The sequence below is a fragment of the Erinaceus europaeus genome, chromosome 15, assembly GCF_950295315.1.
Source record: "Erinaceus europaeus chromosome 15, mEriEur2.1, whole genome shotgun sequence".
Taxonomy (NCBI): Eukaryota; Metazoa; Chordata; class Mammalia; order Eulipotyphla; family Erinaceidae; genus Erinaceus; species Erinaceus europaeus.
The window spans coordinates 38,334,838-38,347,499 of NC_080176.1; the positions used below are offsets into that span (position 1 = coordinate 38,334,838).

Genomic DNA, 12,662 nt, shown 5'->3' on the forward strand with positions numbered 1-12,662 from the left:
AATCCCATCTGTCACAACAAGATAAACACAGACTTAAAGTGAAAGGATGGAAAACTATCATACAGGCTAACGGACCACAAAAAAGGGCAGGACCAGCCATTCTCATCTCAGACACGATAGATTTTAAATTAAATAAAGTAATAAAAGATAGGCAAGGACATTACATAATGATTAGAGGATCAATCAGCCAAGAAGACTTAACAATTATTAACATCTATGCACCCAACGAGGGACTGTCTAAATACATTAAGCATCTACTGAAAGAATTTCAAAAATACATCAATAGTAATACAATAATAGTGGGAAGACTTCAATACCCCACTCTCACACTTAGACAGATCAACAAAGCAGAGAACTAATAAAGATACAAGAGAATTGAATGAAGAGATTGACACACTAGACCTCTTGGACATTTTCAGACTCCTCCACCCCAAAAAACTGGAATACACCTTCTTTTCAAATCCACATAACACATACTCAAGGATAGACCACATGTTAGGCCACAAAGACAGCATCGATAAATTCAAGAGCATTGAAATCATCCCAAGTATCTTCTCAGACCACAGTGGAGTAAAACTAACATTTAACAACAAACGGAAAATTATTAAAAGACACAGAATTTGGAAACTAAACAACATACTCCTTAAGAACCACTGGGTCAGAGACTCACTCAAGCAGGAAATTCAAATGTTCCTGGAAACTAATGAAAATGAAGACACAACCTATCAAAATATTTGGGACACAGCTAAAGCAGTACTGAGAGGGAAACTTATAGCCATACAATCACATATTAAACACCAAGAAGAAGCTCAAATGAACGACCTTACTGCACACCTCAACGACTTAGAGGAAGAGGAACAAAGGAACCCTAAAGCAACCAGAAGGACAGAAATCACTAAAGTTAGAGCAGAAATAAACAACATCGAAAATAAAAGAACCATACAAAAGATCAATGAAGCCAAATGTTGGTTCTTTGAAAGATTAAACAAAATTGACAAACCCCTATCCAGACTCACCAAACAAAAAAGAGAAGACTCAAATTAATAGAATTGTAAACAATGGAGGAGATATCACAACTGACACCACAGAAATCCAGAGAATCCTGCGAAACTTCTATAAAGAACTATATGCCACCAAGCTAGAGAATCTGGAAGAAATGGAACAATTCCTAGAAACCTATGCCCTTCCAAAACTGAACCAAGAAGAACTACAAAATCTAAATGCACCAATCACAGACAAAGAAATTGAAGCTTCAGATCCATTCCTAGTATGGATAGTCATCCTTAAAACTGCCAGCCTGAGAAAATGTACTGCTGTTCAAAGAATTGTCTATTTGTTGAGTCCAGTGCATGAAGCTAATTCTCCCAGCCTCTGTGGAAAGGATAGGTGACAGTTTCAATGAACAGTCAGCAAACCTAAAGAGGCTCAGATCAATTCTTCATCCTGCTTTTATAGTTTACACTTTTCTCTCACTTTACTGAGCCTCTGCTCACCTTCCTCTCTAGTTCTCTCATCATTTCTTTAAAAACCCATCCTGGGCTGACAAGATAGCTCACTTAGTGCATTTTCTTTGTCATGGCCACAACCTCACTGAAGGAAGCTTTACTGCTGACTGTATATTTGACATAGTTGGCCTGGAGAGATGAAGTGCCAGCGATCAACAGCAGCAACAACAATAATGCACTCAGTCATCTCTATCCAAATTAATTCAGTGAATTGAATTCAATCCATGCTGGACAATTTACTTGTAGTAATCAAGTTCTGAATCACATTTGTCTTTGCCATGCTCACCAGTATCCAGTTTTGTTTACCCTTGACAGATAAATAAAATGATGGAGCATGATGTCTGGCCCAGCTGGCTCTCAGAATCTTTCACAGGATTTGTTTCTCCTTCTCTCCAAGAAGACTGTGCAGCCTCCTTGCTGGCTTCTTGCTCCTGGTAAAACTACCATGAGCTGGGGAGAGTGAGAAGGAGTGCTATTCTTGTTTCCTTGATGTAATACTTAGAATAAATTTCACTAAGCAAACAGTTCTTTCTGTTAATACAAATATAATTAGGTTCCACTGTATAATAGATATACTTCTATAATACTATTAACATTTATATCTCACTTATCACATAGTTTACAAACTATAGTGTAAACATTAACCTCTCAATAAATATAAAAAGAAGTACTCAAGATAGGAAAATATCTCTAATAAAGATTATTATTATTTATCTTTTACCAGAGAACTAGTCAGATCTGGTTTATCGTGGGTTGGGGGATTGAACCTGGGACTTCGGAGTCTCAGGCATGAGAGTCTGTTATGGTGTCTACCCCAACTCAAGATAATTACTTTTGTTTACTGGTTTTGTTTACTGGTGTTACTGGTTTTCATTTTATGTCAAGCGAAGTTGTCAAAGGGAGTAGAAGCCTAAACTCCAGATATTCAAATTAATATAGAAATTTTTGGTTATTGCCTTGTAAGCTATTTGCTACCTGTGAGCTTAATAGCTGCCAACCATCAGATAGTTGCTAATAAAGGAATCTGGAAAAAGAGCTTGGACCTGGTGACAATATTATCTTTTCTTGAAGAAGACTGATCTGGATAAAGTTTAGACCTTCTGGTAATCCAGTCTTCATAAAACAAGACTTTTCCTCCTTTATGATGTGACTATAAGAACATGTTATACTATACATATTATACACACACACGCACACAAATATATATATATATACACATATTTATATACATTTATATATATATATATGTAATTTACTTCTAGTAAGGCCTTATGTCACGATGTTGTATGTATCCTTATACACACACCCAGAAGACTGAAATTTCTTGTGGGTAATATCTTTTTTTTTCAATTTCTATAGGAATATTAAGTGACAAGCAAAAGATCCTAATAACCTGGGCCTGGAGTACAGCCAGTCCCCAAGCAATGAAATGATGATCTCTGCACTAAGACTTGACTGGGCTGGACCTATGCAGATGATGGAGAGGAGCAGGATGTTTCGGCAGCTGCTGTCTGGTGAACTGAGACAGGGCATTCACAAGGTGGGCAGACAGATGCCATAATGACCCACTAAAGAATATCCTCCTATAATACAACATAGCTGGGAAATGTGGGGAAACAATGGCAGCAGATGGACAAAAACCTGGCTCGCAGCAAGTAGGAAAAGGCAGCTCATTTATAGCAAAAAGTCCCGTGTGGCTCAAGGAGAGACAAGAGTCCAGACCCACACCAGCTCTGTAAATAGCAACAGGCCTTGTAAGTAGCATTTGTCCTTTTGAATATTTATTGACAGCTTGGTAGATATGACACAGTTGGATAGGTGCTATGTGGAGAGAGATAAAGACAGGCTTACTAATTTCAAGGAGCATAGAGTACTAGAGACATATCATGAACTTCTATGTATATGATACCATTTGGAAATTATGTTGTGATAATATCATTGCTGATATTCTACACTTAAAAAATGATTATTTTTTCCTAGATCTTGGGTGATATAACTTCAAAACCAAAAGATATGGGATTTTTAGAGGAGCGCAATATTATAATTAATATTTTATTGTTCACATACCTAGTGACTTTGCTCTAAAATAGCTGAATGAGGTTATTGTTCTCTAATTTATAGCCACAAAACACAGAAAGTCACCACTATGAATACTCTGCAGAAAGCATAACCACCCCTACTGAAAATTTAACCCTATTAAAAAAATATCTGTGAAAGAAGGTACTTTGTTTCCCAATACAAAGGGCAGTTCCTTTCTATATGGTGGGTCAGTATGCTGTGTCACAACACAGTTTTGCTTGAATTTCTACAAGTTTGGTCACCCCAGAAAAAGTAAAAATTATCTAGATTCTATAAGACATACACAGATAGTTTTATGGTGAGATCTTAAAATACAGCCTATAGAGTCATACATGTCTAGCTGTAGGTGTTAATTCTCTATCATAAGATTTTGATCAAGAGTAGCTTCTAGTTATGAAAAATTTAAATACAAAATAATAGAATGCTTAATATCTTTACCATACACTGGTACACAGAATAGGGGAGAGGCAGATGAAATGATTCTTGATTTTCCCTTCCATTATATGGGAATAAATTTGAGAATATCAAGTATTGGGTATGAGTATCAGAACATCTTGTACACTGTTGGTAGAAATAAAAAAAAAATTGGAAAAAACATTGGAAATAACTAAGGAAAATTGAAGATTTACGTACCATGTAATTGAAAAAATTTCTCTCATTGACCTGTCTTAGAATAACACTTGCATATACAAGGAAAAATACATGAATATTTTTGTAGTAGCATTATTTTTAGCAGTAAAATTTGGAGATAACATCAAATAGTATTTCTTTTTTAAATTTTTTATATTTATTTATTTTCCCTTTTGTTGCCCTTATTGTTTATTATTGTTGTCGTAGTTATTGTTGTTGTTAGATAGGACAGAGAGAAATGGATAGAGGAGGGGAAGACAGAGAGGGAGAAAGAAAGAGAGACACCTGCAGACCTGCTTCACCGCTTGCGAAGTGACTCCTCTGCAGGTGGGGAGCCAGGGGCTCCAACGGGGATCCTTATGCTGATCCTTGCGCTTTGGGACATGTGCGCTTAACTTGCCATACTCCCATTCAAGTTGTATTTCTTAAGCATAAACAGTGGAAATACATAAAAAAACAGAACACTGCTGCTTACCTTATCATTCTTTATACTCTCTCTTAACTTTATACGAAACTTTCTTATAATATGAGACTAGAAAATGAAAACTTTAAGACAAAATACCAATAACTAAATATTATAGCTTTAATAATTAATCATAGATTGTAGTTTCTGCAAAGAATCTTAAGGATGAGAACACCATTCACTGGATAATTATAACAACTATTATTTATGACAGTAATAGTAATTTGGTAACTTAAATTGGGAAGCAATATTTACAAAGGGAGCTTTGCCTACATAAAAATCAGAAAATATTTTAACATCAAATGTAAGCTCAGAAATCATCCCATTATTTCATAATTTCCTTTGAGACATACCTCAAACATATACTTTTGTTAATTAAATGACCTTTGTCAATGTGGCAAGATTATTTAATGGAAAAAATCACAGTCTTTTGAAACAAATGAAGTTGGTAAAGAAATCACAGGGAAATGAACAAATTAAATCCTTACATACATATAAATGACATGTATACTTTTGGAATATTTTACTATTTCTTTTAATCAGTAAAAAAAATAACAACTATTTAAAATTATTTTTGGTTTTAAAATCATAACAGGAAAACACAATAGTTATTCAAGGATGGAAATAATACAAAATGACTGAAAATCTCCTAGAAATAGTGGTATTTTTTCACTCGCTTTTTTTTTTTTCAGTTCTTTTACTGACTTGCTTTACCAGTTATTTACAGAACACTTATTGTTTTAGGCACAGTGCCAAGGATCTAAAACAAAGAAACTCACAGTAAGTCTAAAGAGTCTTTGAAGCATTACATCTATAGAGAAAAACAAAGTAAACAATGAACATATGATGTGTTCATTAAGGAACAAACACTATGAGAAAGATCAGAGCATTTCAGTCTTGAAACTGTTGATGTTGGGCCAGATAGTTCTTTGTTGCTGAGGGTAAGAAGTTCTGTGTAGTGTAGCAGGTTAAGATGCATCCTTGGTTCCTAACCACTAGTTGCCAATAGCAAAGTTTCCAAGTCCTGAACATCAAGAAATGTCTCTATAGTGACAGAAACATGATACTGGTAGGGGGTTTTAACATCCCACTTACACCAGTGGACAGATCATTCAAGCAGAAAATCACCAAGGAAACATACCTCTTAAATGACAAACTAGAGATGAGCTTAATAGATATTCACATAGCATTCCACTCCCAAACACCAGAATAAATATTCTTAAGTGCTTATGGAATATTCTTAAGAACAGAGCAAATGTTGGGACCTAAAATGATTCTTAATAAATTTATGAAGAGTGAAATCATATCAAACTTCTCTTTAGTTTACAATGGTATGAAGCAAAAAATCAACAACAAAAAAAATAAGGAAAACTGTAAAACCACATTTTTGTGGCAAGTCAGCAATATATTTCTGAAACAAAGTTATTGGGTTAATGAAGAAATCAAAACTTAAATTAAAAAAAAAACATGGATCTGAACTAAAATGAAAACATGACTTACCAGAACCTGTGCAGTAGAATCCACAGAAAAGTTTATGGTAGTAAAGATCCATCCCAGATTTAATCACAAATAAACATCTAAATTCAAACCTAATGGAAAAAGAAGAAAAAGTAAAACCAAAATTCAGAAAATGCAAGGAAATAATAAAAATCCAAAGACTTGGGAGCCAGGTTGGCAAGTACCCTGTTGAGCACATACATTACCATAGGCAGGGACCTGAGTTTGAGCCCCTGTTCCCCATCTGCAGGGGAGATGCTTCACTTTCTTTCTTCCCCCCTCTCTTTCTTTATCTAGCTCTCTTATTTTTCTGTTTTATCAAACAAAATAGAAAGAAAGAAAAAAAATTACCACAGGAAGCAGTGCTGACACTGAGCCCTAAAGACAACCCTAGTGGATTAATTAATTAATTAAAAACTCTAGGGAAGGAACTGAAGTTGGGGGTTGGGTGGGTGGGGGGAGCTTTGGGGTCTTATTACATGATGGTGAAAATGGATCTATGTTGTGGGTGAGAGTGTTATGCATACATCTATCATGAAATGAGAATTTGTACTCAGGTGTTAACAACTGTACTGTAAACCATTAACCTCCGAATAAAATGAAAAAAAAAAGAAAAAGTAAAATTAGAGTATACGTTAATTAAATAGAAATCAAGAAGTCAATTAAAAGAATCAACAGAAACTCTTTCTTTGAAAACAGCAAAGAAACCAGGGGGAAGAAATCAGGGAGTCGGGTGCAGCAGGTTAAGTGCACGTTGGTGCAAAGCAAGGATTCCGGTTCGAGCCCCCTGCTCCCCACCTGCAGGGGAGTCGCTTCACAAGCAGTGAAGCAGCTCTGCAGGTGTCTCTCTTTCTCTCCCCCTCTCTGTCTTCCCCTCCTCTCTCCATTTCTCTCTGTTCTATTCAACAATGACATCAATAATAACTACAACAATAAAACAAGGGCAACAAAAGGGAATAAATAAATAAATATTTAAAAAAGAATAAAAAAAAAACACAAATCCACCAGAGACTACATCAAACTAAAAATCTCCCAAATTTTGAAAAAAAAAAGACTCTGTCAAATGAAAAATAACATTTTGAATAGGACAAAATATTTGCATATCAATTATGAGATGGGGTATTAATATCAAAGTTATATAAAGAACTCAGAACTCAACCATGAAAGTAATCCCATAAAAATGTACAGAACAGGGAGCTGGGTGGTGGCGCCCCTGGTTGAGTGCACATGTTACAACCTGTGCAAGGACCCAGATTCAAGCTCCCGATCCCCACCTGCAGGAGAAAGCTTCACAAGTGTTTAAGCAGGTCTGCAGGTGTCTCTATGTCTCTCCCTCTCTATCTCCCCTTCCCTCTCAATTTCTGGCTGTCTCTATTCAATAAACAAATAAAGACAATAAAAATGTTTTTTTAAATGCACAGAACAGATGAATATATGCTTTTCCAAAGAACACATAGATAATCAGTAGGCACATGAAAGATTGTTCATAACCTATTTTCAGGAAAAAATGGCTATCAGATATACAGTAAGATGTATTACCACCTTACATCTGTTGGTACCTTTGCCTATTATCCAAAAGTCAAGATACAAAAGGTGCTGGAGGAGAAATGGAGAAGTTAGTAGGAATGCAAATTAGTGCAGCTGTTTTGGAAAGCTGTGCAGAATTAAAATAAGAGAATTAAAAATAAGAGAATCCAGGACACAACTATTTCCCACTAGGGAAAGAGAGAGACAGACTGGGAGTACGGATTGACCTGCCAACACCCATGTTCAGTGTGTAAGCAATTACAAAAGCCAGACCTTCCACCTTCTGCACCCCATAATAAGCCTGGGTCCATACTCCCAGAGGGATAAAGAATAGGAAACCTATCAGTAGAGGGGATGGGATACAGAGTCCTGGTGGTAGGAATAGTGTGGAGTTGTACTCCTTTTATCCTATGGTTTTGTCAGTGTTTCCTTTTTATAAATAAAACAAAAAATAAATAAAAAGAATAAGAGAATCCACATCATCCACATGATTGCATACCATCCTCATTCTAATGTTGACTACTTGAAGTTTAAAAGTACCTTAGAAGTATCTATGGATTTCCATGGTTTGGGCAACGTTATTTATAATAGTCAATAATTGGGGGAAAAAGTGTTTATTGGTGAATGCATACAGATGCAGTACATATACACCTTGGAATTCTGTTCAGCTATAATGAAAGATGAAACCCTGCCATTTTCAGCAACATGGATGAATTTAGAAGTTAGTATGCTAAGTCCAGATGGAGTAAGAGGAATGGAAATAAAACCAAGCCATATGGAGAGAGACAAATAATGTGATTTCATGGATATATGGTGTCTAGGAAAAACAAACCAACAAGCTTAGTAAAACAATGAAAAACTTTTGGAGTAGGAGACCAATTAGTGGTTGAGAGCATGGGATGGTGTGAATCAGGGCAAAAAGTACGCACGTGCTGATTTTTAGTAATGTATGACATAAGCATATATGTTTTAATGCAAAAATAAAAAATCCCTTAAAAATCAAAAAATGGAAAAAGTGTTGGATTAGATTCAAATTTTTAAAAAGAGTATGATAGACTTCCAAGGTACAGATAAGATAATCTCACTCTTTTGTAAGTTAATGATGGAGAAAAAAAATCTTTAAATCTTAAAAAAAAATGGCTTTTAGGCATTACGAAAATTTCTTGCAGGGCAAGATGTTCTGAAATCCAGAATTACTTTTATAAGGAATCCTGCATATTTTTAGAATGAGAAATATTCGATATTATTAAATTTATCATTATTAATTATTGCACTCTTAATTAATTTAACATTAAAGAAGTACTACCAACTAGAGGTAGGAGTTGTAGTGAGGATTTTCTTTTTTCATAAACATGACAGGTTTCAGAGATTCTGTCAAACACACTTACTTGAGTAGTTTTTATATTATTGTAATTGAGAAATGTGATGATTTAGAAACACTGTGGCAGAGAGTAAAATTCTACGAGGCAAAGTTCAAATCTGGATTTTAAAATAATTATCAATGATTTATATATCATGAAATAAACATTTTAAGTGTGTAGTTACATGAATTTAAGTAAATTTATACAATTTGCACAACTACCTCTCGTTCAGTTTTAAAATACTTCAATCACCCCAAATGTTCAATTGTGGATGTTTGCTTCTGTTTTGAAGTCCTAGAAACCACAACTTTCTCTCTGTAACTCTAATTTAGCCTTTACTAGGCATGCTTCTCTCTCTTACATTACCTCTCACCTTCTCTAAATAAGTAAACAAATCTAAATATTAAATTATTACCTGCTGTAATCTCTTTTAAAAATGTGATTAAAACTACATAATAGCCAAGGAAGTGGTTTAGAGTGTAGGAGGCATATGTGAGTGTCCTGAGTTTGACCCTTGACATTGCAAATGTCAAAGTGAATTTCTGATTCTCTCTCTAATCAATCAATCAATCAATCTTTAAAAATTTCATAATATAATTAACTACATTAACTAGTTTTATGCATATATTTTAGTGGTATTGGGGCTGGGTAGTGTACCTGGTTACAGTGTTACAATTGTAACCACATGTTACAATGCTCAAGGACCAGGTTCAAGCTCCCAGTCCCCACCTGCAGGTGGAAAGCTTTGTGACTTGTGAAGCAGTGCTGCAGATGTATCTCTATCTCTCTCCCTCTCTACCTCTCCTTTCCTTCTTGACTTCTGGCTGTCTCTATCAAATAAATACAGATTACAGTTATAATTTAATTAATTATAATTCATATAACTAAATTTAATATTCACACTAAATAGCTTTATGAAGACTTATTAGGACTGTTTACATAGAAATTCATGTCTCCTGGATCAAATCCATAGGGTTTATAGTTAACAGTATTTATATACTTTCCCCATATTTGGGAGTTAATCTCTTCCCTGATCCAGCTCTCTAGTCCTTTTTCCATCTATGACACCATCTCTCCGGACAATACCTTGGGTCCACCTTCATGTTAACTGTTGGGCTCAGGCAAAAACTAATAAGTCATGAGTTCCTTGGGATATACCTAAAATAGACCTACTAGCTTTTTCCAAAATGGAGACCCCAAATCTTTATCTGCAATATTCTTGCCTTTAGGTTCCTGATTATTAAACAATTTGTTCTGCTTTATATCTTAACTTTTTTTCAGCCACCAGGTTCCAGATGCTACCATGATGCCAACTGGACTTCCCTGGGCAGACGACCCCACCAATGTGTCCTGGAGCCCTGCTTCCCCAGAGCCCTGCCCCACTAGGGAAAGAGAGAGAGAGGCTGGGAGTATGGGTCGAACTGTCAATGCCTATGTTCGGAGGGAAAGCAATTACAGAAGCCAGACCTTCCACCTTCTGCACCCCATAATGACCTTGGTACATGCTCCCAAAGGGTTAAAGAATAGGAAAGCTATGCGGGGGGATTGGATACAGAACTCTGGTGGTGGGAATTGTGTGGAGTTGTACCCCTCTTATCCTATGGTCTTGTCATTATTTCCACTTTATAAATAAAAAAAGAATATATTCACTATACAAAATATATTCACTGGTATATATTTTGTTTACTTTTATTATCTTTTATCGTAGTGCACCCTTTTCTCTGCTCCTAATCTTAAAGGGATAATAATCTATCTCTTAGTTCTAAGGTGTGTGTGTGTGTGTGTGTGTGTGTGTGTGTGTGCCTGTGCATGAGTGTGTATGTGTGTGTCTGTGTGTGTGAGAGAGAGAGGCTTCACGTGCATGTGTATGTGTGTGTCTTGCTGTATGCTCTTTATCAACTTGGGAAACATCCCTTAGATTCCTAACTGTGGGCATTTTCCCACTATTAGTATATGCCATAGTTAATCAGATAGGGATCACCTTTCCATCTTTGTAGCTTTGTGTTTACAGCTTAGTTAATGAAAGCTCAAATTTTGTCCAAAGACTTTGTATCCGTTTGACTTCCATCCTGTTCCAGGTGAGCTGTGTGGTTGGGGAACACATTCAAAGCTGTGGTCAGTCCTCAGATATTCCTTGTACCTTTCTCATGAATCCTTAGGATCACCCCCATCCCATAAGTATGTAGTTTATAATCAGGGATGTGAGGAGAGCTTAATTAATTCTTCTTCCGACACTTTAAATTTCAGTGTTTTCCCCATTAAATTTCTAGCTGGTTGGCTACTCACTTTCAACTGGGAAACATGATTTTTGTCTAGCAAGGCGGCTTGTTTTTACAGTCCATTTCAAACCAAATACTTTCTACACTCTATTGAAAACTAAATCTGCCGTTTTTAGCTATGGATGTCAGGTGTTTGCTGCCTCAAGGCATGCTGGCTTTCTTTGACAGTGAAGTGACAGCTTTTGAAAATTGAAGCTAGTTTATGCGGCTGAAATTCTTGCCAACTGAGATGGGAGAAGGAAGTCCAGAAGTAGCTCGGGGATGCAGGCCGTATACTTACCCCCACTATCCTTATCTAAGAACTCTTATCAGGTTTTGTGTTTGGGAAAGCTTTCTAGTTCATTTCTGCCTGTGGTAATTTTCTGCATGCTGAAAACATTTTTTATTAGATAAGACAGAAATTGTGAGGGGAGTTGGAGGTAGGAAGAAGGAGAGAGAGAGAGAGAGAGGAAGAGGGAGAGAATGAGAGAGAGAGACAGACAGAGAGAAAGAGACAGAGAGAGAGAGAGAGAAAGAGAGAGAGAAAGAGAGAGACCTTGCAAACCTGTTTCACCACTCCTAAAGTGTCCTCCCCCTGCAGGTGGGGAACAGGCCTTGACCCAGGTCCTTCATGGTAATGTTTGCACTTAACTGGTTATGCTACTGCCCAGTTCCACTAAAAGCATTTTTTCCCCCTCCAGACTTATTGCTGGGGCTCGATGCCTTGCATTACGAATCCACTGCACCTGGAAGCCATTTTTCCTATTTTGTTGCCCTTGTTGTTGTTATTGTTGCCATTGCTATTGTTGTTGTTGGATAGGACAGAGAGAAATGGAGAGATGAGAGAAGACAGAGAGGGGGAGAGAAAGACAGACACCTGCAGAACTGCTTCACCGCTTGTGAAGTGACTCCCCTGCAGGTGGGGAGCTGAGGGTTCAAACCTTTATACTTGAATTGGTCATAGAGCTTCACACCATGTGAGCTTAACCCGCTGTGCCTGGCCCCCTGAAAACAATGTTTTTAAATATTTATTTATTTATCCCCTTTTGTTACCCTTGTTGTTTTATGTTGTAGTTATTGTTGTCATCGTTGTTGGATAGGACAGAGAGAAACGGAGAGAGGAGGGGAAGACAGAGAGGGGGAGAGAAAGAAAGATACCTACAGACCTGCTTCACCACCTGCCTGTTAAGTGACTCCCCTGCAGGTGGGGAGCTGGGGGCTTGAACTGGGATCCTGATGCTGATAATTGCACTTTGCGCCACATGCATTTAACCCTCTGTGTTACAGCCCAACTCCCCCTGAAAGCATTTTTTTTAAAGACAATTTTGTCCAAGTTTATGCT

General features: G+C 36.6%; 1 long non-coding RNA gene across 1 annotated transcript in view; it reads left to right on the top strand.

The window, feature by feature from the left end:
* LOC132532996 (uncharacterized) overlaps positions 1-10,622 on the top strand; it is a 44,211-nt gene extending 33,589 nt beyond the window's left edge. The window contains exons 2-3 of the long non-coding RNA XR_009544892.1: positions 2,865-3,045; positions 10,344-10,622. This is a non-coding gene — a long non-coding RNA (uncharacterized LOC132532996). The remainder of the gene's footprint in view (positions 1-2,864; positions 3,046-10,343) is intronic.
* Positions 10,623-12,662: the final 2,040 nt, after the last annotated feature.